The sequence below is a fragment of the Stenella coeruleoalba genome, assembly GCF_951394435.1.
Source record: "Stenella coeruleoalba genome assembly, chromosome: 2".
Lineage (NCBI taxonomy): Eukaryota > Metazoa > Chordata > Mammalia > Artiodactyla > Delphinidae > Stenella > Stenella coeruleoalba.
This window is the reverse complement of record NC_137147.1, coordinates 179,807,081-179,834,811: the sequence shown is the minus strand read 5'-3', so window position 1 is coordinate 179,834,811 and position 27,731 is coordinate 179,807,081. Positions and strand designations below refer to the sequence as shown.

Here is a 27,731-nt window from a genome sequence, read left to right as displayed (position 1 = left end):
CTCTTCACAGCGAGGCCTGCAAACGTGCCCACTTGATTCTAAATCCTCTTAGGCGCTCGCCGTGTGAACCGGGAAGGGGGTGGCCCTCCGAGCCTTTGCAGCCCCAGGCCTGGAGCCCAGGCGCTCGGCGAGCGGTCTGCAGCGCGCATGCAAATAGAGCCGGCGTTTTGGAGACGTGGGCAGAGTCTGCAGGCTAACCAGCAAACGCCCCGATCTGGCCCTTCGGTGCCTTGCGGGGTCCTGAAAAATGTGAAGGGTGTTTCCCCTGGAAGGACTTCCTGCTAAGTGTTCAGAAAAGCCAGCTGAGCTGCGCTAAGTCATTAGTCACCCAGGTATTTACACTGTTTTTCCTATTTCCTTTCTCTCTTGGCCTCTGTGGTCGGTGGTATAAAATTCCTAGGAACTCCCACCTAAACACCAGCTTCCTGTTTATGCTCTCAGTGGCTTTAATGTTAAGCTGTTGAAAGCAGTTGACCAAGTCTCTATGAAACGACCAGCAAAGGTTTGCAGGTGAACAGAGAAAATAAACGGAGGGGGAACCCTAACCCAAATGGGTAGGTCAAAGGTTCGGGTTCATTTTTAATCACGTATGTCAGAATCACATGGGGAAAAGGTAAAAGTGAAGTGTAATTTGATGCCTAAGACCGTGGCTCGGTTTCATTTGGCCCCTGTGTCTACAGGAACCTGTAAAATATGATCCGCTAAACCATGAACGTTTTCGCTTCTCGCAGTTAAAGGCCTTTTTTTCTAACGTGGCATGACGTTCTTTTGTTACAGAAGGCTAAAGTTCGCGCGTCCGCACAATGTGTGTGCCCCTGTGTGCGCCTTACACCTCCCCGGGCTGTTCTTCCTTAAGCTCCTGCAGCAAAATGTTGCATTTATGTAGCTACCTGAATTGCAGCCTCCCTGACCTGGAAAGAACCTTAAAAGGGCAGCTCACCCAGCCTTTTCTGATGCAGAATTCCCTGTAGGACTCCCACGAAGTGCAGGATAGGATCCCTCTGGAATTCCCTACATCAGAAGAACCTAGGGGTAAGACGGGAATAAAGACCTACTAGAGCATGGATTTGAGGATATGGGGAGGGGGAAGGGTGAGCTGGGACAAAGTGAGAGAGAGGCATGGACATATATACACTACCAAACGTAAAACAGATAGCTAGTGGGAAGCAGCCGCATGGCACAGGGAGATCAGCTCGGTGCTTTGTGACCACCTAGAGGGGTGGGATAGGGAGGGTGGGAGGGAGAGAGACGCAAGAGGGAGGAGATATGGGGATATATGTATACGTATAGCTGATTCACTTTGTTATAAAGCAGAAACGAACACACCATTGTAAAGCAATTATACTCCAATAAAGATGTTAAAAAAAAAAAGATAGCATGTTTCCTTGACAATCTGATTTTTTTTTAAGGTTTTCGATCCATAAAACTAGAATCTGTCTCCACTTATGGAGCCAGAGGCGGACTTAATCTAATTTCTCTTCCACATGATATTACCCTTCAGGTATTTGGAGGCAACTCCCATGTCCCCTCAGCGTTTTCTCCCAGTTAAATACCTGCAGATCCTTCACCAGTTCCTGCCGTGGGTCTGAGTCTCCTGCACCATCCGAGTATCTGGAGATGCTCCAGTGCATCTGAGCTCCTTTGAAACTGAAGATGGTGTTTCAATCATGCAGAAACTCAGCCTAGGAGGCAGCACGGGAGGAATATGGCTTAAAACCAACAGGGAAAAGCAAACCACGGCCAAGTTATTCAGACAAAAATAAATTTTGATTTTCCATTTTAGTCTTTTTCTACTCTGTGGCAATCATGCCCGACTCAGTTTTGAAGCCCAGGAAAGAAGGAAAGCGCTGTATTGCTGGCTAGCAGCGGGCCTTCATGCTCTTGCATTTTATCCTCACAAAACCCTTCTGAGCGGGTACTATTGTTATTCCTCTACTACAGGCTCCAAGGTCAAAGAATCCACCCGGGGTCACCCGGCTAATAGGTAGCAGAGTGAGGTCTCTAACCTGTGACTTACGCTTTCCATTTCCTGAAGCTGCTGCCCTGGAGCCCATAGTGAACACGGAGGTCCTGGATTGGATTTGTTTTTCAGCATGTTCTGTGACATACAGCTTTAATTCAAGGCCAGTTCGTATACATCCTATTTATAAAGCTACAAAAACTTTTGAAATGCAAGTTAAGCACGTTAGGGGGGAAAGTTCTTTCTGGAAGCAAATGAAACAGAAATTCCAAGTGAAAGCCAGAAGTCATCCCAAACATGGTTTTATTCCAACGGCATTACTTAACGGTGAAGTGTTATATTACCCTTGAATTTCCTGCCTGGGCTCAGGATAGGCCGGGCCCTTGATGCTATTTCGATCGTCCGTGTATCACAGCAACGCCATCGCCCCTAACTCACGCCCGCCCTCCAACATGTCAGTTACTCAAGAAAAAGGGGAGAATGTTTCCCATGCACGCACTGTAATTTTTTTCGTGTTGCTCAGCCTGCCAGAGCAAACGTAAAACCACAGAAAGAAGATTTAGATCAGCCTCTTCCCCGTCTGGCTGTTAGTTTACAGTTTTAGGAGGGGTTGGACATCAAACACTTGAAACTGTCATCCACACATTCCTTCTCGGAATAAAGCAGCATTGGCGTGCGCCCCTGCTAAATTATTTTCTACCCCCAAATGTTGGAAACTTTTGCCCTCCAGGAAAATACTCTACAGAAGACACACTGAATTAAGGGAGTTCGTTCTGAGAAAGTCTCTTGCGGTCTATAATGAACTGGCACATGTTGACATCTGGCCAGATGTATTCTCCGCCTTAGCAGGGGTGTTGCCTGGACGCTTAGTTTTTCTGATTCGTTGGCTATTATAAATAGTGCTTGAGAGAATTGTTTCTTACTGCCCTATCTAAAGCACCCACCCCCCAAAATCACTGTCACATAAATCTGTTTCTATTCTTCAGAGTCTTTATGGCAACCCAATGCTCTATTCCTTACACGTTTGTTCACGGTCTCCCTTCTCTTGATCACGACTTGTGCGTACATCAGGTAACCTGGTCTATCTTGTTTATTACCTAGCATACAGTAGGTCCTCAGGAAATGTTTTTTGAATGAATCCATCTTTCGTGGATGTATATGTTGCTCTTAGACAATTTTCTCCTTAAGATTAATTCTTTGAGTCGTCAAATTCCTAGAGACAGAAAGTAGGACACAGTTGCCAGGGGCTGGCGGGGGGCAGGGGGAATGGGGAGTTCGTGTTTAATGGGTGCAGAGTTTCAACTGAGGAAGAGAAAAAAGTTCTGCAGATGGATGGAGGTGATGGGTGCACAACAACGTGAATACACTTAATGCCACCGAACTGTACATTTTTAAATGGTTAAAATGGTAAATTTTATAGTACCTGTCTTTCACCACAAGAAAAATAAATGAATTCTTTGAATTGAAATTCTTGGGCTAAGGGTAAGTGTGTATATTTTACATTTGGGTATATGTTACTAAACTTTCCTCCAGAAGTTATGTCAGTTCACGTGCCAACTACCAGTTCAGGAGAATAAGCATTTCCCAGCAAGCTGGCAACATTCTTCGCTCAGTCTCTTTATTCTTTGTACTTGGTAGGTAAACACACGCACCCACAACAGTATAGTTATTTGTGTCACTATACTTATTATTAAGAGTTGAGTATATTTTTATATGTTTGGCATTTCTTCTTTGGTAAAAAGCTTAATGTGTTTCCTTTCCCATTTTTATTGGGCTATTTGTTTCCTTTTATTGATTTGTAGAAGACCTGTGATCAGTAAGGATATTAACTCTTAGTCTGTTATACAGTTTGCAAATATTTTTCCCAGTTTATTATTTCTCTTTAAATGTTATTTGTAATTTTCTGCTGTATGAAATTTAAAATTATGTGCTGTATCAATATAATGTTGGGATGAAAAAGTCCCTCATTCCAAGATGATAAAAATAGTCATCTATGCTTTTATCCAGGACATTTGTGGCTTTGTATTTTTATATCTGATGCATCTATATGTTGATGGTAAGCAGCAAAGAGCCAACTGAATCTTCTTTTAACAGACAAGTTATTCTATCATCGTTTATTATAAAGTCCATCTTTTCTCTCAGGAACTTGAAATGACATCTTTTTGTTGTAATGAACAGTCATATTCTGAGGCCCATTTCATTGCTCTATCCATCCCAGCACCTAGACGTGCCGTTCTGCGCACAGCGAGTTACCAATACATTCAGATGGTGCTTATTGCCACACATCTTATACTAGTGACTAACCTTTAAGAACTGATCCATCATTGGAAAGATTTTAAATTACGTAGAATTATAAATTGGAAAGGTACAGCCAGACAGAGAATTACCTCTCCTGGGAGTCAGCAAGGAAGATGCTTTGGCAAGGACCGGTGGTAGGAAGGAGAGGGCCTGGCTGGGATGATGGGCACAGCGTCAGGTCTGCCCTTGTATCCAAATCCCATTCCCCGGCGAGATTAACTCGGTCACCACGTGGTGGACGTTACGCCGGTGGTACTGAGTTCTCTCTCCGCTACTTATTGGCTTTGTGGTCTCGGATGGGTCACTAAAGCAATGTGCTTATCTCAAGGCAAAGAACAGCTCCCAGCATGATCATCCTATAGGTTAAACTGCACCTTTAGATGCACTCTGCAGATAGCATCTGAATGTTTATTATCATCATCACTATTACTGCGACTGCTGGAGGGGAAGACGGTTCCCCTCCCGCGTCTTCCTGCTTCTGCCCGTCCACCTGCATCCTGGCCCGGCCCCTTCCTTGTGACACATCCTTGTCCTCCAAGGAAGAGCTTCCAACAGAATGGCGAGGCTCAGAGGCCGCCACCCTTCGAGGGCGTGTTCCCAGGCAGCGGCCCCTCTGACGCACCTCGTCCAGGACACTGCTGGCTGCCTGTGCTGTTCTCTCCCTACAGACGGTCGTAACTCGCTAATTCTATCATTTACATTTCCTTGCGGGGGAGGAGGTCTTCGTGTCTGTGTGGCCGTCAGTCTAGACGGCAGGCTCTGATCCACCTCAACCCGTGAGCGCTGTGTTGGGGTCCCTGGGATATCGCAAGGCCGTGTGTTTGGGACGCCATTCTGCCACTGTTCCTCGCGTGCTGTCACAGGTGTTCCGCGGTGACACACAATCACACCTCAGGGGAGGGGGACCGACTGACAGAGACTTGGGACACTGCTAGTTCCCGAACGACGATACCATCCCGGATGTCAAAGCCTCACCTCTGTGACCTCTAAGCTCTGACAATTTCCCGTCCCCAGCCTGGGTCGGTCACTCCCACGGGGAGAGTCTGTGGAGGACACAGAGTGAGAGTTCAGTGGACGCCAGTTACTGTTACTGCTCTCAGCACGGGCTCTGCAGGCGGAGAAGTGGGGTCCTGTGACACGGGGAGCTGCTGCACCTGGGTCTCCACCCCAGCGTGCTCAGCCTACACTGATTCCTTGCCCTCCACGTGGCCTTGCCCTCCACCTCCAGCCCCTCTGGGCCCCCAGCTCTCTTGCGACCTGCTACTCTCTGGGTCCAGCCCACCCTTCGCCCCAGCCCCTGCCTTCCCTTCTCCAGTTTGCCAGGGCTCCTTACGTTCTGTCTCCGTTTCTCTGGGTGGTGTTTCACCAGGCAGCTCGCCAGGGCAGCTAGAAGAAAACCTGATGAGTGTTCAAGGCATCCCACGCCCAAGCAGGACGTGAGAGCTGCCAGCCAGCAGGGGGTTCTGTGAAGGACAGGCGCACAGCGAACCGTGGGCACGGCCAACCCTGGAGCCTGCTCTCGTTAGAGGGAGGCTGGGTAGCATCTGGCATCTCTGTGCATTCCTGCAACGCCTGTGCCACTTACTGGGGTCAGAGGTGGGCAAGACAGACGTGATTCTCAGCCTCCTGGGAACTCAGTCCAACGGGGGAGACAGACGAACACCACAAAACACGTGAATAAACAACCCAGTGTGGCGAGCGCTGTCCAGGCATGGCCTGGGTGCTGAGGTCAAGGCGAGGGGTCCCGGCCTGTAGGCCCACTCAGACCTGACGCCAGGGAAGTCCTCCCTGAATGCCTTAATCCCACTTTCAGCAAGAACTCTTTTCTCATCCCATACAGATTTGGAAAAACTTCCATCAGCTCCTCTTACATTTTGCGACTTTTCTAGTGACAAAAACAGAAACAAAAAATGATCACCAGGTGGTAAGTAGCGAAACCTGTCAAAGAGGGCATCCCTGTCCCCAGTCACACTTCCCTCTCTGTTTGCCCTTTGACACCTCTTACTTGATTGCATTGAGGCCTGGATTCATTTTTCCTGGCCCAAGGCCCATGCTAATTTACATGGCTCTTCCATAGGGGTCAGATCCAGGAAGACAGCAGGCCAGCCTGGATTCACAAACAGAGTCACATCCATCACACAGCTATGAGCTCAATATACTCAGGGAGAAGAATGGAGGGTAATGAGAAATCCTACCGCGGCCTGAAAGCGTGACTCACCAGGGCTGCCCTGTGGTCAGGCTGATGGGTGAAGCACTCCATCATCCTTCTGTTCTCCTTGTCAAACACTTGTGGGATTCCATTTGGGGCTTTAGACATGTAATTACGGTTCCCATTGTTTCCAGAGCCAGAATGAAACCTCAGATGATACGATTAATTGTGAGCTAAGTGGAGTGCCCTCTTTCATTGTATGCCCTCTTCTGCGACGTTCATACAAATCCTCGTTTCCTGCAGCAACACTGTATACTGCCGAACCACACAAGCCCCTAAGATCCACGTCCATGTCGTCATATTTAGCTGTTGTTCCGAGTGGGGAACTGGTGACTGACTTACAGCTGGGGCTAAAAGCCACCGTGGGAAACTCTATTCTTTCGCTGATGTGTTGGCATCATCAATAATTCTTTCGGTCACTGGCAGTGTTTATTCATTTATTCACATATTCATTCATTCGATCAATCAACAAAGACAATTTTAGGTCTGTTACGTGGGAGGAACTGTACTAAGTACAAGGTGAAAAGGCATGGTCTCTGAACTAAAAATAGAGCTGCCGTATGATCCAGCAATCCCACTCCTCGGCACTTACCCATCAAAACTCTAATTCTGAAAGATACGTGCACCCCTATGTTCACAGCAGCACTATTCACAACAGCCAAGACATGGAAGCAACCTAAATGTCCATCGACAGACGAATGGATAAAGAAGATGTGGTACATGTATACAATGGAATACTACTCAGCCATAAAAAAAGAACAAAATAATGCCATTTTGCAGCAACGTGGATGGACCTAGAGAATATCATACTAAGTGAAGTAAGTCAAAGAAAGACAAATATATGATATCACTTATATGTGGAATCTAAAATATGACACAAATGAACTTATCTATGAAAGAGAAACAACCTCACAGACATAGAGAACAGACTTGTGGTTGTCAGGGGGAGGGAAGGTGGGAGAGGGAAGGAGTGGGAGTTTGGGATGAGCAGCTGCAAACTATTATGTACAGGATGGATAAACAACAAGGTCCTACTGTAGAGCACAGGGAACTATATTCAATATCCTGTGATAAAGCATAATGGAAAAGAACATGAAAAAGAATACATACATGTGTATAACTGAATCACTTTGCTGTACAGCAGAAATGAACACAACATTGTAAACCTACTATACTTCAGTAAATTTTAAAAACCTCGAAAAGGCATGGTCTCTGGCCTCAAAACTGCCCGGCTGGGAAGGCGTCCCCCTTGGGGCAGGTGTTGCATCCGAGTCACCTGGGCAGTCACATGTGTCTGCTCTTCTCACCCCAGACTCGTCCGAGATTTGGATTTGCCAGGTCCAGAGAGAGGCCCTGGCGTGTGGATTATGAAAAAACAAGACTCCTACGATAGTTCTGATTACACCCTTGGGTGGTGAACCACTGGTCTAGTGATCTTTCCAGAACTCTGTAGAAATCAGCTCCTTTTCGTGGGGCAGTAGGTCCGCAAGCCCCTCTTGGCCCAAGATGTCAGGAGCTGCCCTGGGCCAGGGGTAACACGGGCTCCCGAGGGCCTCTTCCCAGGCACGGGGTCGGGCCTGCACCAGCCATCTGCTCTCATGCCGACTCTGGCTGGGGCATCTCTGCTGTAGTCTGTCCCTGGCCGGGAGCACCCCTTTGTGCTGAGCTTACCTGGTCCCCTGACCTCTTCCCTGGCTCCGAAAGCCCGCCTTCTGGGGTTGGCTCCGAGGTTACACCTCATGACTGTCTCAGCCCCCTTCTCAGTGGCGTGGGGACCCAGGGCACCTGGCTCTGTGGGCTGAGGAACATGGAGACGCCGAAGAGGTCAGAAAAGTGGCATTTAGGGAAGTGTCAAAGCTCAGAGGAGGTGCTGGGCAGGGAGGCCCCGCCACCGAGGAAGGTAAACAGAGAGGGTGAGCCGGGCTCTGACAGCAGCTTCCGAGCGCGGGGTGGGGTGGGGGGGCGGGGACAGTTAAAGGCCTGGGCGCAAAGCAGGCCTCGGAAGGGTCGCAGCCCCGCCGGGCCGGGCACCGCCCTCCCGCTCTGCCCCGTGCAGCAGCCAGTGTGGCCAAGCTCCGGTCCGAACACCGCACGGTCGCTGCTGGACCGTCGCTCTTGAGTGACCGGCAACGGTCTGCCTCAGCTCGTGAACGGCTGAGCGTTGTTTCTCATTGCGAGCGTCACGCCTGATTATTTTGGACATGACGTTCTGGCCTGAATACGGCTGACACTGGGGACGAGTCAGAGATGGTGCGTTCACCGTTTTACAACGTAAGGCTGCGTATGTAGAGCCTGGGCCGGCCAGCCAGGGCTCAGGGTCCGTAGGTCTCCTGAATGGATGAACGCAGTCACTCCAGAGAGTCTTACTTAAACTCAAATAAGCTGGAAAAGTACAAGTAAAACCAGAGTCAGCTGCTGTATGTTTGCTAACTGTGGCGATTTGCTGGGTTTTGACCTTCAATCATCACATCCTCTCGCAGCGCGTCATCCGTGGGTTCATTTGCTCGGCTTTCCCTGCGGTGGGGGGGGGGGGTGTCACAGGCGGTGCCTCGGAAGCCGACCCCAAACCACGCCTCCTTCCTCATGGCCACACCCCCTCCCCTCATACATGGACCACCAGGCACACATGCAGATAAAGTGAACAGACGTGGTTTCCTGTCCCTCAAGTCGCCCCGTCGGGTGAGGGTGACAGCCACAGAGCAACCGTTCCAAGGTGATGGAGCCTGTGGTGGCGTCTGCCCGGGGGCTTGAGGACGCAGAGCGGAGAAGCCAGGAGCACCGCTCTGCAGAGCCCGTGGCGCACGGTCAGATCGGGGGCGTGCACGGAGGGCAGGCCGGGAGGCAGCTCCGCGCCGAAGCCTGACCCGTTGCTCCGTGAGTGGCTGTCCCGCGTGTGCCATTCCTGCCCCTCGGGCACTGCGGCGTGACCACGGTCCACCCGCAGCCGCCCTCCAGGGCCTCAGCTCAGCTGGAAGAGAAAACTCAGCCCCTTGTTCTCGGGACACAGGGAGGGAGCCGGCGGCGGGCGTTCATTTCTCTTCTTTTGGCCGTTGAAACAAACCACACCGAACTGCTGCTGGGATCCCCGTGCAGGTGTCCCACAGACCTGGCAGCACACGGGTCTCCTCCGGGTGCGGCCCCGATGGAAACACGTCCTGAGCCCTCAGAGAGGTCTGTGGCGCGAGGCTAAGAATAGGCGAGCAGAGCAGCCCCGGCTCAGGGATCAGTGTGCTTTGCAGGCCCCAGGAAAGGCAGCTGTAGCAATTTCAGGCCAAGCCTCAGGGTCGTGAGAGACTTCCCAGCTTGGCTCCGGGAGCTGGGAAAGACGGGCAGGATGTGGTGCAGTGGCCGTGTGCGGTCTGCAGGGCCAGCGCTCCCAGCAAAAAGCCTCCTACAGACGCTTTGAACAGTGCTAACCAGTTTGAAAAAACAAAAGAGCGCGCGCGCACACACACACACAGCCCCTGAACAGCTCTTTGCTTTAATCTCCTTCAGTGGAAACTGGGATTTGGGGCAGTTCTCATAGCGGGCGGCCAGCTCTTGGTTTTCAGGGTCTTCTGAGTATGTAGAGCCATCAGCAAGGCCGTGAAAAACACAGCGTGTACCCTGATAAAGCCACATGTGTCCCAGGTTGGCGGACGTGAGTGATGGCCAAAACCCAGAGCAACAACTTCTCGGTGCTGACCTGCAAAGGACCTGGCCAAGCCCGGTGTGTGACGGTGCAGGAGTCCCTTTTCTAGCCCCTCCCTGCCAACACCTCTCCCCTCCGCCCTTCCAGCCGTGGAGCCCGTCCGCTGACCGTTGGCATAGTTTCATCCAGGGAACATGGGTCCGAGGGACTGGAATGGTAATAGGTTTCAGTCCTGATTCAGTGTGTTCTAGGGCAGAAAAAGGACTTCCTCTTGGCTTCTGAACTCCTTCCTGAAGAGAAGAGCAAAAAGCCACTCCCAGGAAGGCAGAGCAACATAGTCACCCCTGCGTCCCCAGGGAACCACTTCAGGGGGCTTCTCTTAGCAGCAGGTGGATGAGCTCTTTTCCAACCAAGTGTGTGAAACCTGAGACGCTCTGAGCACATTGCTGGTGAGTCATGCTGAGGGGGGTGACTCAGTTTCTTAGACTCTGATAAGGATCGTTACCGGAATCCCTAGGGCAACTGCCATCAACATTTTGGAGCGCACACATTTTATAAACACGGAAAGGCTCTACCCTCTTACTTTTCAGTTCTTTATTTTTTTGATTTGCCTCAAGCGAGGCACTCCATTTTCTCCCCAGCTTCGTGGAGATGTAACTGACAAGGCCCTACTCTTTAAATCCCCAAGTAGAGGAAAAGATCTTCTTAAACAGATTGTTCTCTTACTCCTTCCCGACCCGGAGAAGAGCCTTTCTTCCAAATACATCCTCCTTGACAGCTGTAAGATAGGATTGACGGGAAAGAACGGGAGAGGGAATTAGTACTTCCTAAGCGACCGCTGGATTCTGGGTCGATGAACAGCCAGTGAAGCAGATTTCTAACGTGGGCAGGTCCCCTCCATCGGACTAGCTGAAGACGCCTGGAGACAGGTAGTGTGTGTGAAGGCTGCAGCCTGAGGTCACGCGGTCCAGGTTCGTGGAGACGCCGAGTCACCTGCTCCACGGGTTTGTGTGCATTTCGGGAGCTGACCCTCGAGCAGTCAGCACGGTATCCAGCACAGAGGACATGCTCGGGAAACGCGAACTCCTTCTCCAGTTATATCATTCCCGGCCCATAGCTCTGAAACCCATCGTTTATGTTCACTAAACACCGATTCATTTGGAAAGATAGACCCGGCATCAACCACAGCTGCGGTACAAGAACGATGACTTGCGTTGATGCGTATTTCGGGGGGAAAAGGCAGAGTGACGAGCAAATAGCTTGCCGTCTGGTGGCCCAGAAACGTGTTACTAGGCTGTGCTTCTTGCACCAGCAGAGTTAAAGCTTTTGCCAAGTAGGAAAAGACTGCGCTCCCGGGGGCTCATTAACTCACCGCGCGGCTCAGGCTCTTACTTGAGGCTTCTCCCTTTTATTCCAAAGAGATTTTTTGCAGTTATTCCATTTAGTTCTAAAGACCTGAAGTGTTATGGGATAAATCTGCTTATGGTGACGGACGGGCATTTGGACAACCCAGGGCTTTGCTTCGAGGGCACTTTTATGAGCGCTGAACATCACTCAGCAGGGAAAGAGCCCAGCACCCCAACCGAGAAGTGTGTGTTCCTCTCGCGTTGCAGAGAGACCAGGTGACTTGTTTAAAAGTGCCTGACAGATTGGTGACAGGCAAAGTGGGCTGCCCTCGGCCATACTCTCACACGGAGGGAAAATGAAGGAGCAGGTCAATCCGCTGCCCATCTGCCTTTAATTAGAAACAAAGGAAGTCAGGGCTTTTTATCCACCGGAGAAAAACAGTGAAACTTGACTAGCTAAACACTGAAAATCCCTGTCATCGAGAGTCCATGGGATTGAGCTTCTGGAAGGCCAGCCCAGCGGTGAACGCTGGTGACGTGGCTGTCCAGCTGGAGTGGCTGCAGAGAGTCATGGGATGGAGCACGGTTAGCAGCTGGTACAGGAGTGGGGAGCGCGCCCTGCCTTGCCGCCTGCCCTGGAGCCCGCAGGGCCCGTCGTGGGCCACTGTGCTCTGACCTCCTGAGGAGAGAATGGCACCAGGCATTCTTCCCGTTCCAGATGCAAACCCAAGACCTTGAGTCCAAATGTTCTCAGTGCAGGGAAAGCGTTCTGAGACCTCAGAAAACTCATTCCCACGGAGACCATTTTCCTGAGTTGTAATTGGGTCGGTGATCACCCGTTTTAGAAAGGTTTGGGGTGGTCCAGTTTCCTCTGGGAACCCTGGAGGTTTCATGGTTTCAGTTTCCGGAGTTTTCTGCTGGCCTCGGAGTTCCAGGGAAAACTGAACTTGCTGAGGAAGCGAGCGCCAGCTGTTTGGCCGCAGAGGTAGCTTCATGCTGAGGAAAAGAAAACCCCATTCGGATTCCTTCCCCTTTCTTGATACGAGCGAGGGAGCTGGCCTGAGCACAGCCTGTGTGCAGAGGGGGGCTTTGAAAGTTTCATCCCTGGTATACCTGCATAAGGAAGATCTGAAAACTTCAGAAAGACTGAGAATTCCAAAACATTGTGTAATGAGCTATACGCTTTTTTTTTTTTCAAGCGTCATTAGATCTCCTGCCACCACCGCTAAGCGTCAAGCATCACCCTCCCTAAGGGCCCGAGTCGGCTGTGACTGGGGACGGTGTGAGTCTCTGGTTTCCACACACTTTAACGCAGCCCTCTAATCTGAAGTATGCAAACTAGGTTTTCTCCCTTCAGAAAGATGATCCCATACAATTTGGTTGAGAAGCCACGCACACTTCACAGCGAGGGGATAGGGGCCATCCAAAAGGATGGAAATTGCTCAAATGAACAATGTGCATTTCCTCTCCTCCCCGGGGGAAAATAAACGCAAAAACATCTGTTGTGAAAGTTAAAGCCACTCTTCAACTCCTCCAACTTTCCCAGCCCTTGTTTCCTACAGCAGGGCACTAACAGAAGGCAAGGTGGCTTTTTTTTTTTTTAATGCACGCACAGAGAATCCGAGCTACAACAAATGGTCCAGGGCACCAGTGTGGAGACTGAGAATATCAAGTCAGGACAGTCAGCTTCTAGAACAAGTTGGTGGAGGGTCCCTGTGACGACAGAACTAGTCGAGGAGTGTCAGCAAGCATCCCTGGGCAGCCTGGGTGGTCCTCCAGCCCGAGGGGTCATTACCCTGCTCTCTGTAACAATAAACGTCAGAAAGCACAGCCCATCTCCCTAAGTGAGCAGAAACCTTTCCCCACTTTTCCAGCCCCATCAAATACTTCTCCTTCCAAAGGCAGGACGGTCGTGTGTTTCTTGAAGCTAATCAAGTAGGGACAGTTTGAGATGCAGGTGGAGAGTCACCTCTCTGAGGCCACTAGATTCAAGCCTTCACCATGTGTTCTGGGGGAGCCCAAGGAGCCCCCGTGGGCATCAGATGGGAATTTCCACCTCCCAGCTACAGAGCCATTGTGGGAAGATCCGGCAACACCAGGTCCGGAGCTCCGTATCCAATTAGCGCAGGTATTTCACCAAATGCCAAACACAAGTTGGTTTTCTTCTTTCCCTTCAGAGTTGCTCTGGCTAACTTCATTAGGTCCCTGAGCTTGGCATCAAGACCAATTAGAAGAGAATAAGGATAAAGTCCGGGAGTGTGCAGGGCTAAATAGATTAAAAAAAAAAAAAAAAGCCGTCGCTCATAGGTCCCAGTGGAGCTTTCTGGCAGGAGCCACTTTCCAGCATCAAAGCCATTTGGAAGTTATCTATAAGATGTTTGACCTTTTAGCTGATAGAGCTGCTTTGGTCTGATTTGCAAAATACGCGAAGTTTTCCAGCCATGACCTTGGCTTTCCGCTTCTTTTTATTTCTTCTTTTGTCTCTTGAACCAGACTATTCTCTGAGTGTAGTTTGGTTCCACTGGCCAAAGAGGTTAGAAGTAAGGGCTGGGTTCAGATATGTCACTCAGTCCAGCCTTTTTGCCCCTCACGATGAAGGAATTCTGTGCAAAGACCTTATCATTGCTGATCTTGGCACATTCCGACAGCCCGCCTGTGTGGGCCCCAGACAAGCCCCCACTGTGGCCAGCTGGATGGATGTCACCGGGGAACCCTCTCATCTCAGAGGGTCACTTCCTTTCTCAGGCTACAGCCACCAGAGCGGTGTCAACTGGGGCTGGGAAAGTAGGCCAAACCAGAACTGGAGGAAAACCAGGGGGTGTGTCTGGAGGCGTCTGTGATCCACAGAGAGACAGATACCTCCTCTCTGTTGAGAGTGACTTGGGGATTATCTCCATTTGCCTTCAATTCCTTAAGGTCATGCACTGTGGTCCAAACCATGTAATTCACCGAAAGCTGCACAGATGAACTAGATTTTTGCATCCAAATTTCTTTTCTAAGAATCAGCGTGTTTCTGTCTTGTGATCTTGTGTCTCCAGATATTGCCAAGCGTGTGTGCGCAGGGTGTGGATTCACTGGGGCCAAACCTGGGTGGCCATCTGTGTGCAGACGTGTTCCTCATATGTCCTCCTCTGCCAGTTTGCTGCCTGAAACCTCAAACAGGAAACGAAATCTTTAATTCTACCATCTGAGCCAAGGCCTCTGCCAAGAGGAAAAGATGCCTGTGGAAAACGTCCCACGAGATTTTCGATGATGTACGGATTCTTGCCTGAGGTTAAGCTCTGAAGGAAGCTGGTGGCGGGGATGGGAAAGGGGTGGTCAAGAACAGGCGGTCCATGGGTCCCAGAAAAAAGAAGAGTGTATCTGGAAGGGCATCAGAAGGGACACGCGGAGAAAGGAAGACAACTTCACCTACGCCACACCTTGCCTGGGCATCGGTGGGTTATTCTCTCGGCATCAGCAGAGCAGGCCTGCGGGTGACAGCTCTCAGTGGATGGGAAGCTACTTTTCTCCACACCAAGGTCAACGGCAAACAAAGCTGCCTTTGTGTCCGGTTCACCCTGAACTTTGCTGACCACCCTGCCCCCAGCAGAGCCGGGAGGAGCTGACTCGATCGTGAGATCCAGCTCCCATTCACCTGGTTATAGACACAGGGACGCAGCCATGGGTTTCCAAACCTTTGCTCCTGACGTGCCTTCAAGGGCAGGTATCCACAGGCCCATGGGTCTCCAAATTGGGAGAACTAATATTAAAGCAGCATCTGCTCTAGATCCAATCTCCAACCACCTGGCCCTTTCCATCAGGTCCTCCAGAAGGCCGAAATAACCTTTAACACGGTCCAGGAAGAGGATCTTATCAGAAAGAGGGCTGAAAGAAGACCAAGCTCACTCCCCCCCTCTTCCCTTCCCTGACTTAGCGAGGCAAGCTCCTCTACTCGTCTGTTCTCCTCCTGGATGGCCCTGGTGGGAAGGAAACATAAAGGACCCGCACGTAACCTTTGCTCATAATCACTTCTTAACCCTTTTGCCAACAAGTACAGGCAGAGTCCATGGTGTGTAAGTACAACGGAAACTCAACTGCTGAAACGACTGGGGATGTACTTGGTCTAGACCACCTGGGACCAAGTTGAAGGGACTGGATCCCAGCTGGCTGACTCTTCACCTTGAAAAAACCGCAAGAGTTGCCCAAAGGCCTGGAATCACCAGCTGTATTTTCCAGCATTGTGCCTATTCTATTTACAGTAGCCTACTTATAATCGTCTATTTACAGTTCATTTACACCGAAGCGACCTAAATGTCCATCGACACATGAACGGATAAAGAAGATGTGGTGCATATATACGATGGAATACGACTCAGCCATGAAAAAGAATGAAATCATGCCATTTGCAGCCACATGGATGGACCTAGAGATGATCATACTAAGCAAAGTATTGACGGGTCAGAAAGAGAAAGAGAAATACCATATGCTATCATTTATATGTGGAATCTAAAATATGACACAAATGAACTTATCTGCAAAACAGAAACAGACTCACAGACATAGAGAACAGACTGGTGGTTGCCAAAGGGGAGGGGGGTGGTGGAGGGATGGAGTGGGAGTTTGGGGTTAGCAGATGCAAACTAGTATATACAGGATGGATAGACAACAAGGTCCTACGGCAGAGCACAGGGAACTGTATTCAGTATCCTGTGATAAACCATCATGGAAAAGAATATAAAAAAGAATGCATATATATATAATCACTTTGCCGTACAGCAGAGATGAACACAACATTGTAAGTCAACTATACTTCAATAAAATAAAATTTTAAAATAACATAAAATATTGTGCCTATGAACACAACGCCCAGTATTTGGTTTCACTATCAACATGTGTTTCAGCATAATTAAGGCCATTTCATTCCTTGAAAAAATGTACAATCTTATATCCATAGTTAGGGTCTGAGTTCCAGAGTGCCTTTTAGTTCTTTAGCATTTCAGCTTTTTAAGAAATCGTATAACATATGGAAAGAAAATGGAAAGATTACTCACTTGACTGGAATCAGATTTGAAATCCCTCTGAATGTATTTCCTAACACTTCCTCATTGATTGCCTCGGAAATAAATAACCGCACGCGGTAGCATCATAAGATTTCTCTTATTACTCTGCTTCTAAAATAAATTCCCAAGAAAGTGCGCAAAGTATCAAAATAGCATTTTCAGTATCTGCCAACCTCACGCTCGCATCTCAGCAAGAAAGCATGCAACGAGTGAGTAAAGTGCCTCCTTGTCAACCACAAATGTGGCAAATTCTAAGGCGGCTCCTCTTCCACTGAATTGTCTCAGCACGCAGAGCAGCGGGGACAGGGTTTGCTACGGGACCCAGGCAAAAACCCAACCTTCAGATGATTTCTCCAGGAGGGTATTATATTACGTTCCTGGGAGAAATGACGAGATTTTCGCGGTGAAACGGCACATTTTCTTTCAGAACCCCCTGCTCTCTTTAAATGCGTTCGAGTCTCCGGAATACGTGTGCCTGCCGGGCCACTGGGTCGCACACAGAGTCCCCGGGATGCTAAGGAACTCTGTAACCTCACTGGCTGCTGCGGTTTCCACGAGGCCTGACCTCCTCTGGACTCACCCTGACCCCGCACACATGCTTTCCAAGAGACACAGCCTTGTCTTGTCTGGAGCACCGTGTGATGAGAAAGCAGCCGGGCCCTCCCACCCAGCAGCCACGGTCGCTCCGCACAGCCTCCGCCCGCCTCTGGCGGGGCGGCAATGGCTCTGCCTTGGCTGTCCTCAGAGGTGTCTAGTGGCCCAGCGATCCAGGGCGTGGCTCACCCGGAGCCCAGGCTCGGCCAGACTCACGGAGTGCCAGGCGCTGTCTGCTCGGAGCCTTGGGGGTGACACGGGGGCCCGTGGCAGCCGTGCCCCACGTGGCCTTGGGCGGCAGGAAGGGGTCTCCGTCACCTGGCGCCAGCTGCCCAACGACTCCACCCAGAGCGCAGAGACCATCCAGGGGCCTGTCCAACCCCACAGCCCCTCATCGCTCACGAGCTTTCCCTGCAGACTCCCTAAATCCCGGTCCCCCAGGCCCCGTTTTTAATCCAGCTCTCTCTCCATTTCTCTCTACACCCAATAAGATCCCTTGCCCTACCAAACTGGACTTCTAGTTCCTGTTTTCAACGCCCCAATGCCAGCCTCTGACCCCAGACACGCTAAAAGCCTCTCAGCAATGATCTCCACACTCAATTCCACGTCCTCCGATTCAAGGATTACCCTATAACCACATTTCTTTTCCAAGTACACACCTCTGGGGCTTCCCTGGTGGCGCAGTGGTTGGGAGTCCGCCTGCCGATGCAGGGGACACGGGTTCGTGCCCCGGTCCGGGAAGATCCCACATGCCGCGGAGCGGCTGGGCCCGTGAGCCATGGCCGCTGAGCCTGCGCGTCCGGAGCCTGCGCCCCGCGGCGGAAGAGGCCGCAGCGGTGAGAGGCCCGCGTACCGCAAAACAAACAAACAAACAAAACAAATACACACCTCGGGCCGTGTTACAATGTCATTCTCCTGCTCACAGACTTCCAGTGGCTTCTCACGGCCTGGAGTTTCCTTAGCTGGGCGCCCTGGCCCTGCTGCCTGTTTGCGTAGATAAAATTCTATTGGCACGCAGCCACACCCCTCATTTACATATTGTTTACAGCTGCGTCCCTGCTCTGACGGCGGAGCTGAGTCATCGTGAGGGAGAGCACGTGGCTTGAAACGCCTAAAGTACGATTTATCCCTTCACAGAGAACATCGGCTGACCCCTGCTCTAAAACGTGGTCCCATATTTCCTTTTGCAGTTCCATGTCTTTAGAGCCTGGGCGCTCCTGCCTTTAGGGCCTTGATTTCCACGAGTCCACTCTCTGCGGGGGGAAATGTACTCTCCAGGTCCATCCCAAGTGGACCCACTCACAGACACTTTCAATGCCATGTCTCCCTGCTTTGGACCCATCACACACTGTTATGGCATTTTGCAAGTTCTGACTTTTATTGTAAGCGTTAATGTGTGTTTCCCATCCCGGTTGAGTCTGGAATCTCCCGGAGGGCGGGAGCCAGGTCTCAACCATCTTAAGCTCTTAAGCCAGCTCCTGCAGTGTCATTCAATAGCTATTTGGCGACTTACTTGACTCAAAAACTGGGAGTCTTTTCTTCCAGTGGCTTCCAGAATAAATCAACATTCTCCCAGATGCCCACGGGCATCCCAACACCACCCAATTCAAGGGGGAGTTAGAGTGAAAAGAGACAGTGGTCTTAACGGATTTTGCTTCAAATCTCTTACTTTTGCAAATTAAACAAAACAAAAACAAAAACAAATTACCATATGGTAAGGGCCCTTCCCAGGGCTTTGGAAGGAGTCAGGGCAAGTGAGGGGCTCCGAAGCTTAGCTTTATCAGCTGCTCGGCAATTTACCTCTGTATAGGGGAGTCACTCAGGTGTGAAGCCTTTAATGCGATTGCCTAGAGGGAGCTGGTCCAAGAGGTACTGTGCTCTGTGCTAATGAGGGTTCCAGACGCAGCTGGCACTCATCACGCAGGCATCCCCATGGCATCACAAGAGCCTTCTTCTACATTTTTTCTTTAATCTGGGTTTTTTAAATCTTGCAGGTTTGCTATGGAAAAGAGTTTGGTAGTTCCTCAAAAAGCTAAGTGTAGAATTACTGTATGACCCGGCAATTCTGCTCCTAGGTATATCCCCAAAAGAATTGAAAGTAGGAACTGGAAAAGATACTTATACACCCATCTTCATAGCAGCATTACTCACAAAGCCAAAAGGTGGAAGCAACCCAATGTCCATCAACAAATGAATGGATAAGCAAAGTGTATGTATACGATGGAAAATTATGCAGCTGTAAAAAGGAATGATGTTCTGATGTATGATACAACATGGACAGACCTTGAAAATATTATGCTAAGTAGCATAAGACACAAGAGGACACATATTTTGTGATTCCACTTACATGGAATATCTAGAACAGGAAAATTCCTAGAGACAGAAAATAGATCAGAGTTTACTAGGGGCTGGAGAAAGTGGGGAAGGGGAAATTATTACTTAGTTGTTTTGAGAGGTTCTATTTGGGATGATGAGAAAGTTTGAGAAATATACAGTGATAACGGCTGTACAACACTGTGAATGTAGTGAATGCCACTGAATTGTACACTTAAGAATTGGTCAAATGGTACATTTAGGCTATGTACATTTTGCCACAATAAAAATACCAAAATAAGGGAGGTAATATCTGAGCATCAGAAATGAATTCCTTCAGATCAGGTTATTCACGCATAAAAAATATCTGGCAGAATCTTTTGCATGAAAATATTTATCTAGGGCTTCCCTGGTGGCGCAGTGGTTGACAGTCCACCTGCCGATGCAGGGGACGCGGGTTCGTGCCCTGGTCCGGGAGGATCCCACATGCCGCGGAGCGGCTGGGCCCGTGAGCCATGGCCGCTGGGCCTGCGCGTCCGGAGCCTGTGCTCCGCAGCGGGAGAGGCCATGGCAGTGAGAGGCCCGCGTACCGCAAAAAAAAAAATTTATCTAAAATGATTGCCATCTCTGGAATAAGAACACTGTAGAGCTCATATAGAAAAAAATCTCACAGGTTAATTACCAAGCCAATGAAGATTGCTAGTAACCTGCTGTACATGCACCAGCCGTCCCTACACTTGTCAGCCATCCACATGGATGCGTTCAAGGGCAGTGAACACACAGGTTTCAGGAGATGGTGTGGCTTGTGTTCGCCAATGTTGTCTTCCAGAAAAGAAAAATGTACTCGGTGGTGATTTGCCTGGGCTAATTTCTTTCAGATCCTGCACTGCCTGAGGTCTGTTTAATATGCCTCCTTGGCTGTCTGTATAGATCCTGACAGCCAGCCAGAGGTGAGGGGCCCCCGGGCAGCCTCACAGAGGTTCGTCCAGAGCATAAGAGCATTGATAAGGGAGGGTCGTTAAGTGAGCGGCACACCACATGCCACCTGGACATTGTGAGCCATCTCTCTAAACGTATTTGCTACCCCTGGCTCCCCACCCCTGCCCCAGGTTCCAGTCTCCCTCTCAGTTGCTTTCTCTGGGACACATCCCGAGCCTGCATTAAGTAGGGTAAACAGTGCTTGGTGGGACAACAAACTCTGAGATGGTTGAGCACAGTCAGAGCTCTATTTTGCATTCCAGCACCATCTGAGACCACTAGGCAGGTGGCCTTCTGTGCAGCTGATGAGGGAACTGAGCTCCTTCCATCGGGTGGGCCCCCATCCCCGTCAGCTGGGGGTTTGTCTGCGGATCCTATGCACGTGACCAGAAGCCCGGAGAGTGGGATTGCGAGACGGCCCAGGTGTGTTTTCTGGGCCAGGCGCAGAAGTGATGCACGTCACTCACTTCCACCTACATCCCATTGGCCAAGACTCGGTCACATGACCCCACCTGGCTACCAAGGAGTCTGAGAAATAGCTTTGGGTGAGTTCACAACAGTGTTTTCTGCCACAGGGATTTTATAAGCCACACAGTCAGTGCTCTTCCCATCCCCTGTCCCATTTTATCTCCACTCCACCAGGCAACAGGAATTGCCTTGCCTTCCAAGGGTAGGAAATGGGAGAAACCTTGAACTCACGGCTCCAGCCTAGATAAAAGACTGTGGCCAGGAGCTGCCCTTCCACTTCCCTGGCCGGGGCAAGACTCCTTTCTCTCGTGACCTGCTCTGAGCTCCAGGGAAGACTAGGCCAGCCTCTGCCCAGAGGGAGATCTGCTCAGAGCATCTGGGCCCCAGATGCCGCTGGCTTCCCTAATGGCTCCGAGGGCAGGGGAAGGTATTGGTCTTAAGCCGTAAAATCCTGCGGGGTCTGCTTTTCGTCTCTGAGAGCTCTTCTCTCCCCTTTGCACTCTTCGAGGGCTGAATTCAACGGAGCCAGCCTTCTCTGACAGCTGACAGGGAATTCTCCGAGGAGGACAGTTGACTTTGGAACAATTCCTGCCGTCAGTCCTGTGAAGCCCAATCTTCCTGACCTATAGGATACGATGACAATCCCACCTGTGTTTGCAGTTAGTCACTTGAGGGCTTCACTGTTAAGAGTGTGTCAGAGGTTAAGCTGGATGGTACAGAAAAGGATGCACTCACTGGGCTGAGTCTCGCACTCTGCACTCCTCCTTGTGACTTTGCTCACAGGCCCACGAATGTGTGTTGCCGAGGTGTGAAGACACAGTCAGCAGGAGATACCTTCTGCCTCCTCTAAGTGTAGGTTTCCACCCATACATCTGTCTTGGCATTTTATTTCCCATGAAAGCGGTCCTTGGGTTGAGGTGTGTGTCCACTGCGTGACCTCTTCATTCCTAGTAGGACTAACAACATGAAGAGCTGAGCAGATCCATAAATGGTCATTCGTAACGGGATGCGGGGGAAATGAAAGTGCACTGTGTGCAACTTTAACTTTCCAAGGTTGCGATCAAGAACGATCACACCTTCCAACTTTCCTCCCAGTGTATCTTTCAGTCACACGGCCCTGAACTGGATGGATGGTATGCTGACCCCAGGAAGGATTTTTTATGTTTGCACATAGCTCTGTTACTAAAGATGCTTTACAGATAACTATGAGAAAAGTAAATCTTTGTTATATTAATACAGTATATAAGAGCAGAGAGGCTCAAAAACACACTTGCTTTAAGGTTAGGGAATGTAGCTCTCTCGTGTTCAGGTGAGAGGGCTGAGATCTGGGTTGTTGGTTTTTTTTTCACTATTTCTGAACATTTACCTCTTCAGGTTTGCTTCCTCTCTACCACAGTGGAGAAGAAAGGCATGTGCTTTTGGGGGGATGCTTTCCGATGCGAGGAATAGCATATCTGACCAAAAGTGAGGTTTACTTTCTCACATAGCCAGACATCCTGGATGTTGAGTCATGGGAAGGTTGGCTAATTCAGTGGCACAAAAACATGATCTTTTTGCTCTGTGGTCCTCAGCCATGCCTCCTCATAGCCACAAGATGGATGCTGAAGCTCCAAACATCACATCTTCACGGAACTAAGGCCAAAGGCTGCAATGTCTTTACTCTCTTCATCCGAGAGAAATACCTTTCTTAAAATCCTCCAGCAGACTTTCACTTGTATCTCAATGACCTGAAGGGAGTTCATTCTTATCCTTCATGTACTCATTGGCAAAAAAGGGGAATGGGATTTTATCACAGTTGGTTTAGACCAGTGGTTCTCAAACTTCAGCATGAATCAGAATCTTCTGGGGGGCTTACTAAAATACAGATTGCTGTGTTCCTCCACCAAAATTTCTGATTTACTATATTGGGGATGGGGCCTAATAAATTTGCATTTCTAATAAGATGCCAGGTCATCCCACATCCCACTGCTGCCAGTCTGGGGATCATACTTTGGGGACTATTGGTTTAGACAGGTCCTGATTCATTTTCTGGGGCTGAGGGTAACAGGAGGAACGCATCAGGACCAAGTCGGCAGAAGGGAGCTTGTTAGGTCGGTACCCAGTCCCAACCACCTCATGCTTTCCTGTATCTTTCCCTGCATTTTCTGAGTACATACCTAGACTCTTTTGGCCCTTGTTTCAGGACCACTGCAGATTAGATGGCTTTCCTGAAATGTTTTTATTAATTTGATTCCTAGAGCAAGTCTTTTCCTTTTGAAACTAACATAAATTCTAAGTCCATCGGTGTGTACTGCTTAAATTATGTAGAGCTTAAATGATTTCTTTCAGTATCTATTGCCTTTGGGCCTTCTCTGTAAAACGTTATCAGTCTTCACGTTTGTTCCGTCATCCAGTTTATTAGAGCCATCTTAAGGTCCTCACAACCCTCCTAGCTCTTACCAACCTAAACACTTCTGTGTCATCAGCAAATTCTTTCACACGGCCATTCACTTCATCCTCTAGACCACTGACAAGTGTATCGAGCTAAATGACTGGAACATACCAACTTGAACTTCAGCCACGAGCAGCATCTGAAACACTGTAACAGCAGCCTTCAATCAGTGTATCAGTTTCTTACATTAAAAAAATCCACGTTTGATGCCATTATTTCCCGTGCAGAGTTTGTAGCAGATATATAGAAATAGATATAAACATGATTATACAGAAAGAAACTTATCTTGTTGGAAAGTCAGCGTAAATGGCTTAACATTTTGGATATCTGGTGGCACTAAATGTGGAGATTTGTTTCGAGAGACACCCCTTCCATCCCATGCCCAAAGAGCTAGCTACTTGATACCAAATTCCACCATTAGAAAGTCATTTAAATGAGCATCTCGTTTAAAATAAGTGTCTCTTGAAAGGTTAAGGTTAAGAGAGCTGTAGCCCTAGTCGTATATACCAACCTGAGCGTGACTCCGTTTAGTAACATTCATTCCTCCCAGCTGTGATCTACACACCGAAAGGACGGGAAGATGGAAGCAAGGAATGGATTGACTCGGGAATTCAGGGCAGCAAACCTCTCTGGGAAGGAATTCCCAGTGGGCCCTGGGCCGCTGAGGGGGTGACACGGGGAACCGGGTGTGACGCTTGTACATCACAAAAGGCCCCAGAAGGTAGCAGTGGGGACAGAAGTGGGAACACGTCTCTCACACTTTGATCCAAGACAGCCCTGTTTAGTAGCTTAATGCGCATCTTAATAAAGATGAATAAAGAGCCCGGGGATGTTCTCTGGATGAACTCCAGACCAGCCTTTCTCCCCTCACCTCTGGTCAGAACAGGTTGATGGGCCCATGCCTGTTTTGAAAGCCTAACCACAGTCCTTATCTCAACCAAGCCCCACAGGGCCAGAATCCAAGATGAAGAAGCTAAGGTATGACGACTTCTAGGTGATTCACCAAAGGCCACATGGTTAATGGCAGAGCCAAGATTCGGTGGTCAGGGCTGTTTCTATCACACCACGTGGTCTATAGGATCAGGGCTGCCGTGGATGGCTGTGCGGCCTGTGCACTGCACAAAGGCACCCAGGTGACGGGTGACGGGGCAGCAGGAACCAGGGGTCCTTTTGTAAGGAGCACCAAAGCCCCTAATGTACTGGCTTAGGCTTTGCTTACTCATTACTAGCTCCTATTTTCCTACAAATGAATTCACCCCTAACAGACCAGGATTCTTATGCTTATATTAGAGTTATTTATGTAAAACTGGTTGCTGTAAGGCGGGTTCTAGGTGTTAGGACGATTTGGATTTCTCAGCCTCTTCCTGAGTGGTCTTCCTGCCCCAGTCTCGCCTCTTCCAGTCGCAGGGCCAACACCACGTTGCTTCACGTATCATGAACAAACAGTACACGGTGTGTTTTAAAAGTGTACAATTTGGGGACTTCCCTGGTGGCACATTGGATAAGAATCCGCCTGCCAATGCAGGGGACACGGGTTTGATCCCTGGTCCGGGAAGATCCCACATGCCGCGGAGCAACTTAAGTCCGTGCGCCACATCTACTGAGCCTGTGCTCTAGAGCCTGTGAGCCGCGACTACTGAGCCCGCGCGCCTAGAGCCCGGCTCCGCAACAAGGGAAGCCACCGCAATGAGAAGCCCACGCACCGCAACGAAGAGTAGCCCCCGCTCGCCGCAACTAGAGAAAGCCCGCACGCAGCAACGAAGACCCAACGCAGCCATGAAGACCCAACGCAGCCATGAAGACCCAACGCGGCCATAAATAAATAATAAATAAATAATTCTTTAAAAAAAAAAGTGTGCAATTTGAAATGCCAACATACGTGTACATCCACGAAACCGCCCCACAAAGTGACCAACATGCCCAGCCCCCCAAACTTTCCACCTGACCCTTTGCGATCACTCTCCCACCCCCTGCTCCCAATCCAGGGAACCACGCACCTGCCTTCTGTCCCCAGAGGTCAGTTTATGGTATGAATGGAATCATAGAGTCTGTGCTGATTTTTCTCTGGCTTCCTCGCCAGCATGATTACTTTGAGCTTTACCCATGTCCTTCCATGTGTCAACAGTCCGTTCCTTTTTCGTTGCTAAGTACTGTTCCATTGTGTGGATGGGCCACAATTTATCCATTCACCTGATGATATAACCATTTCGATTGTGCTTGGTTTCCTTTTAATTCATTAGTTAATTAATTAAGGCTATTACAAACAAGTCTGCTATAAATATTTGTATACACGTCTTTGTATGGACATAGGCATTTATCTCACCTGGATAAATATCCAGAAGGAGAAAGCCTGGATCTTATGGAAAGTGTGTGTTTATAACTATTTAAGAAAGCGTCAAACTGTTTTCCAGGTACTTGTGCCATTTTACATTGTGTGTCACAGGTCTAGTTCGTTCGCATCCTAACCAGCAATTCACAGGGTCAGTCTTTTTAACTATAGACGTACAAATAGGCACACAACAGTATCTCACTATGGTTTGAATGTACATTTCCATAGTGCATAATGATGTTGAGTATCTTTTCATGTGTTTATTTGCTGTCTGTATATCTTCTCTGATGAATTGTGTGTTCAAATCTTTGGCTCATTTAAAAAATACAGTTGTTTGTTTTCTTATTGCTGAGTTTGGGGAGTTATTAATATATTGTGGATACCAGTTCTTTATCAGATATGTGATTTATAAGCATTTTCTTCTACTCTCTGGCTTATCTTTTCACTTTTTAACAGTGCCCTTTGAACAACATTTCTTAATTTTGAGGCAGTCCAATATATCAATTTTGTATGTGTGTGTATTATTCTTTTGCCGTTGAATGTAAAAAAATCTTTGCCTAACCTGAGGCCACAAAGATTTTCTCCTATGTTTTCTTCTAGAAATTTTATAATTTTCGTTTTTACAGGTAGATCTCCAATCTATTTTGACTTACTTTTCGTATAAGTGCCAGGATTGGACTGGAATTATTTTTTGCATAAGAATATCCAACTGTTTCATCTGCGTTAGTTGAAAACTTTGTACTTTCTTCTGAATTATCTTTACACCTGTGTAAAGAGACATACGAGAGAAGTTGACCATTGAGAACTGCTGACACCTGTCTCCGGTGTATCCCACAGGACACCTACCGAAAGAAAGAAAACCAGAAAGAGAGAGCCAGGATAGCAAGACACAGGCATTGCAACACCCTGGCACAGGCTCCTGCCAATGACAGCTGGGTTCCTTGCCACTGTTACCATTTGTACCAGCCTTGCCACTCTGCCCCTTACCTGAAGCCCTGAACTTTAAACCCAAGGATTAGGTTAAAAAAAAAAAAATTACCTTATCGATGTGAGTCTATTTCTGGACTCTCCATTTTTTTCTATTGACCTTATTGTCTGTCTTGACACCAATATCATACTATTTTAATTACTCTTCTGTTCCATTGATCTGCTTATCTATCTTGATGCCAATACCACAGTATCTTAATTACTGTAGTTTTATAATAAATATCAAAGTAACGTAGTATGAAAGCTTTCCTCCTATTTTTCAAAGTTGTTTTGATTTCCCTAGGTTCTTTATATTTCCAAATGAATTTCAGAATCAGCTTGTCAGTTTATACAAAAAGGATTCTCATTGGGAATGCTTTTTTTTCTACAGATGAATTTGGGGGAAATTTGACATATTCGGTATATTGAGTTATCTGACCCATGAAACTTGTAAATCACCCCATTTATTCAGGCCTTTCATTTCTCTCAGCAATGTTTTATAGTTTTAAGTGTGCAGACCTTAATCATGTTTTGCCAGATTTATCCCTAGGAATATAACACTTTTTAATGCTATTGTAAATGGAATTTAAAAAAATGTCAATAGCGAACTGTTCATTAGTAGTATTTGGAAATAACAGATCTTTGTATATTGATTTTACATCCTGCAACCTTCCTAAAGCCACTTATTGGTTCTTTTGGCCTTTTTTTGCAGGTTCCATAAGATTTTCTATACAGATGATAATGTCATCAACGCATAAAAAAGGTTTTACTTCTTTTCCAATTAAGACGGCTTTTCTTTCTTTTTCTTGCCTTATCAATGGATCTGGTTAGAACCTCCAGTACTGAATACAGGTGGTGAGTGAACGTCCTTGTCTTGTTTCTAATCTTCAGGGGAAGGTGTTCGGTCCTTCACCACACATAGGAGGCTAGCTATACATTTTCCTTTGATAACCTTTATCAAGTAGAATTCCCTTCAATGCCTAGTTTGCCGAGACTAGGACCTCCAAGTACACATTATCAGACCACTTGAAGCTGTCCCAGAGTGCACAGATAGTTTATTGTTTCCAGTCTTTCTCTCCATGTTTCACTGTATTTACTTTCTATTGCTAAGTCCTCGAATTCACTAATCTTTTTCTCTGCCATGTCTAATCTATTCTGATCCCATC

General features: G+C 48.5%; 2 long non-coding RNA genes across 2 annotated transcripts in view; both read right to left on the bottom strand.

The window, feature by feature from the left end:
* Positions 1 to 913: 913 nt before the first annotated feature.
* Positions 914 to 18,088, bottom strand: LOC307181656. Its single transcript, XR_013826998.1, has 3 exons — positions 17,969 to 18,088; positions 1,554 to 1,682; positions 914 to 1,026 (listed from the first exon to the last, which is right to left on the bottom strand). It is a non-coding gene; the product is annotated as an uncharacterized lncRNA (long non-coding RNA).
* Positions 18,089 to 26,264: 8,176 nt separating this feature from the next.
* LOC307181655 overlaps positions 26,265 to 27,731 on the bottom strand; it is a 110,607-nt gene continuing 109,140 nt past the window's right edge. The window contains exon 5 of the long non-coding RNA XR_013826997.1: positions 26,265 to 26,364. This is a non-coding gene — a long non-coding RNA (uncharacterized lncRNA). The remainder of the gene's footprint in view (positions 26,365 to 27,731) is intronic.